The sequence below is a fragment of the Octodon degus genome, unplaced genomic scaffold (assembly GCF_000260255.1).
Source record: "Octodon degus isolate 3935 unplaced genomic scaffold, OctDeg1.0 scaffold00029, whole genome shotgun sequence".
Classification (NCBI taxonomy): domain Eukaryota; kingdom Metazoa; phylum Chordata; class Mammalia; order Rodentia; family Octodontidae; genus Octodon; species Octodon degus.
Window position 1 is genome coordinate 4,405,798 of NW_004524605.1, and position 5,076 is coordinate 4,410,873.

Below are 5,076 nucleotides of genomic sequence, written 5' to 3' on the forward strand. Positions count from 1 at the left end.
AAAAAAAAAAAAAAAAAAAGCATCTAAAAGAGACAGAGGTGGTAATCTGGGGGATTGGAGACCAAGTAAAGAATCCAAGTTCACACACAAAAAATAAGAGAAAAAAGAAAGCCCTTTACTAATAAATGTATATGGAATAATGGAACTAGAAAATTACTAGTTGTTTGAGATTGTAGTAGTCATTCAGGTAAGAACCAGTAGTTGTTAAAACTAGTGGAAGAAAGTAAAATGAACTGTTGTGTGGGATGTATGGCATCAGTGCTTCTCTCCCTCAAATAGTCAGTAATCATTAAAAAATATTTGGTAGAGAAGCTGGCATATACACCTTGATCAAGAGATTGACGTTAATACTTTCAGTAGTGAGATGAATTAAAGCCATGCCCTCCTGGATGAGAGACAATGAATGGGACTTCTCATCACTTCCATAATATTCCTTCCAAAGATGTTAACTTTATTTCAGTCACAGGAAAGTACCAGACAAATCTAAAATTTGTAAGGTATTCTACAAAATAGTGGTCTGTCATTTTCCATATTGTCAGTCATAAAAGTCCAGGAAGATAGAGCATGCTAGGCTGAAAGAAACTAAAGAGGTTGGCTGTGTTGGTGCTTGCCTGTAATCTCAGCACTTGGGAGGCTGAGGCAGGAAGATCACCTTGAGTTTGAGGCTAGCCTGGACTACATAGTGAGACCTTGTCCCCACAAAAAAAATGACGTGACCAACACATGTAATGTGTAATTTTTTAAAACTTATTTTGTAATTTGTATTTCTGAGAATTGCACTGTTTTATAAGGGACATATTGGAACAAGTGGTAAAACTTGAATGGGATCTGTAAACCATATATGTCAGTATCAATTTCCTGATTTTCATGTTGAAAACTCCTCATTTTGTAGGAATTTATTTTATTTTTATTTATTTATTTACTTATTTATTTTGCAGAACCAGGGATTGAACTCAGGCCCTCGCACTTGCCAGGGAAGCACTTATTCCACTGAGCCATCTCCCCGGCCCTTGTAGGAAATACTGATGGTGCATTTTATTCTCAAGTGAATCAAGAGGGTAGCATTACATATATTGTGTTCTCATTTTTCTGTTATGATTTTTTTAGGTTACTTTTTTTTTTTTTTTTATTGGTACAGGGATGGAACTCGGGACCTTGTGCTTGCTAGGCAGGTGATTATGTCAGTGGACTATCTCCCTGGCCCATGTTAAATTTTTATACTTAATAAAATAAAATTAAAGATGAAAATGCCTTTAAAGTAGTCACGTATCTAATGGTGCTGAGTGAAGGAGGTGGATAATATATCTTAGTAACTCAATTAAAGTGCGTTCTTTTCTTCCCATATTTTGATGTTTGTTTGGCAGTATTGGAATGACCTAGGCCCTTCCTTCGCTTCGAGCTACATCCATTGGTCTTTTCAAAATTTACTCACTTTGAAACAGGGGCTCTCTCAAGTTGGGCTCAAACACTGGATCTTCTGACCCAGCTTCCAAGAGTCCTGGGATTGCAGGCATGTGCCACCATACCTGGCCACTCCCATATGTTGAATAGCTCATAAGAAATGTTACTTTGGATAGTGAAGCTTTTCTTTCACCTTTTGGAAGAGCAAGATTGTTTATACCTTTTTTTTTTTTTTTTTCATGTATTTAGTACTTATTTAGTATTTATGTATTTAGTCTACAGGGCCTTACTACACAGATCGGACTTGTAGTGCTCCTTCCTGTTTGTCAGCGTCCCAAGCACTGGGATTACAGGCCCAGGCCCAGTCTCAGTTGCTATCTCAGCATGCCTGGGGTGGGCTGGCACAGCAGGCTGGGAATCAGACCCACAGCCCCTACATCTGCCTAAGCAGGCGCTTTAATCTGCTGAGCTATCTGGCTGGCCCTACACCTTTTCTTTCAAAACTAACGTTCTGGTGCTTTATGATAACATAATTTTCTCTGTTTACCTGCAAAGGTTGCTCAAGAAACAGATGTGAGAGCCCAGATTCGTCTACAGTTTCGGGATGTCAATGGAGAATGTGTAGCTGTGCAGCGATCTATGGTGTGTTCTCAGAAAAGCAAAAAGACAGAATTTAAAACCTTGGAAGGCGTCATTACTCGAAAAAAGTAGGTATTAACACTATATTTGAGCAGCTCTTCATTTTCAGCCTCTTAGGTTTTATTTTTATTTTGTTTTTTTTTGTTTTTTTTTTTTTTTGGTGGAACCGGGGATTGAACTCAGACCCTTGCGCTTACCAGGAAAGCGCTTATTCCACTGAGCCATCTCCTGGCCCTGTCTTAGGTTTTATAGACTATGGTATTTTTACTATTTTAGGGAGCATATTAATTTTTGATGCACTTTATTTTTTACAGTAGTTTGGATTCACAGTAAAATTGAGCAGTAAGTACAGTTTCTGTATATTGACTGTCCCTTCATACACATCTTCAACTATCAGCCTTTGAGTTTTGATGCTGTTTATCAGTTAAATAGAATGACTCCATTAAAGATTTAGTGATACTCTATGGTTCTGTTTCCTTGAGTGATTAAAGAGCAGGTGCTTCACTGAGTGCATACTCATTCACATGCAGGGTAGATGAATAAAAATGCTGGTGTTGCATATAGAGGTGGTGAGAAGCAGACAGGGAAGAGTAAGAGCTGCTCTGTTAACCATTATTGTTGCAGTGGATTCCGGTGTCCTCCTCAGCAGTTGGAGTGAGGCTGCCTTGGATTCAAGGATTTCTCCTTGCTGAGAAAATTGCTTTACTCCCCTTCCTCCCCTTCCTTTTTTGTTTATTAAACTAAATACCTTTATTTAGCCAGTAATGTTTAGTGCCTGCTACAGGCACTGCCCCAGGCGCTGGTTTCTCAAGCAGGTTCTTCACACTGGCCTTTTAATCACACTCAAGCCTCTCTCCTACCTTGAGTTTCATTACTACTCGTCTCGCCCTTGCCTTGTGGAGCCAGTATCTGCCCTGTGCAAATACTTAACCATCTCCATTTCTTCTTTTCTTTCTTTCTTTTTTTTTCTTGTATTTAGTACAGGGTCTACAGAGTCTTGCTATATAGATCAGACTCATAGTGAGCCTCTTGTGTTCACAGATCTGGAGTTACAGACACGCGCCACCATGCCCAGTCTTACCCTCCCAGTGCGCCCGGGGGTAGGGCTGGCACACCACACCAGGATTGAACCCTGGCTGCTGCGCTCTGCCTAAGCAGATGCTTTAGTCTGCTGAGCTATCTTCCGGCCTTCTCCATTTCTTCTTTTCTTCCTCCTTTCTTTAGTCTTATTCTTCCACTGAAACAGCTCCAGTGCTGCTGCTGCTGCTGCTGTACAAAGTAGGTCTCATATAGTGAGCCTCTGTTTTGTTTGTGAGACAGGAGTTCATTTTCCCTGTATATATGTTAGAAAAATGTTATAAGGCTAGGGATTAGCTCAGCAGCATAGCACCTGCCTCCCAAGCGTGAGGTCCTGAGTTCAATTCCTGTTACAAAAAAGTTGTAAGGATTGAGGTAATGCATACAAAATGCTTATTATGTGGTGCAAACTCACTAGTTTCACATAACTGCTATAACAAGTCACTAACTTAAAATTAGTCTTAACATAGCCAGGCTAAAATCAAGGTGTTGAGTAGGCTGTGTTTCTTTCTGGGGGCTGGAGGAAAGAATTTGTTTTCTTACTCTTTTATCTTTTAGAAGCTCCGTGCACCAGTGAACAGAGTTATTTCTCGTATTGAATCATTCTTATCTCTTCCCCTCTCTTACATGGAAAGACTTGTGATTACACTGGCCCTACCCAAATAGCCCAGCATAATTGTTTTCAGTTCACATAATAAGCAGTCTCATTCTATCTGTAACCTTTATTCCCCTTTGCCAGGTAATCTAACATTCACAAATTCTGTGTACTATAGATAAGTAAATGGCAGTTTTGGGGTTTTTTCTTTTTGAGTACCAGGAATCGAATTCAGGACCTCACGCTTGCTAGGCAGGTGCTGTGCCACTGAGCTAAATCCCTGGCTCCATAGCAGTTGTTAATCAGTTTTTACCTGAATTTTTTTCTAGATCTTTATTATTGCAACACCGTTCCCTCTTTGTCTCCACCACAGCCACATCCCTCTTCATTTACCCAACCAGTGAAGGTTGGAGTGCCACAAGCTTGGTCCTGGTTAGTAGTTTTTGTTCCACGTTCTCTTCTTAGATTGTCTCCTTCATATCGGTTGCTCAAATTACTATGTGTTTGCAGGTGACTCTGATTTCTCTAACTCAGACCTCTGTTTCCAGATCCATATACCAGTTACCTCTCTTGTAAACTAGTTGTTTCAGTGATATCTCAGATTCAGCATGCCCCAAACCAAGCTTATGATTCTCCTTTTTTAATTTTATTTTATTTTCCATAGTTTTATTGAGAAACAAATAGCAACGAGACAGTTTCAAATCAAATTGGTAGGACAGTTTCAATAATTAACACATTGCATACTTTCTTCCTAGTGGTTATTTGCTGTACAAGATGCAGACATGAATGATTCTCCTTGATCCCCCCTAAAAAAAAACCTCCTACAACTTGATTGTCATATTTACTTTTCTTTTCTTTTTCTTTTTCTTTTTTTTTTTTTTTTTTGGTGGAACGAGGCATTGAACTCAGGCCCTTGCCCTAGCCAGGCAAGCGCTGATTCTACTGCACCGTCTCCCTGGCCCCAGCTCATGTTTACTTTTCATCTCAGCGAATGACACCACTAAGTGTCCAGTGACAGAAGCCAAGAATCTAAGTTTGGATGCATTGCTTGCTCTCTGCCCCCAATCCTTTCCCACACCTCTGGATTTGACCTGAATGTTTCTTGGCTGTTTCCACTTCTGCAGTGATTTTAGGTGCTCTGCAAGCTGCATGATCTTTTCATGGTCTAATGTGGTAGACAACCTGTGATCTCTGTGTCCATTCTAGCCCCTTACAAAGCATGCTTACTGTACTCGGCATGTATTTTAATAATAAAAATTGAAATGTATAAAAAAATCCAGTAAAGACAGATACTACCTTAGCTGCCAGTTTAAGGCAAATACCTCTGCCTATCTGCTGTTGATCATGCTTTGTTTTATTCATTT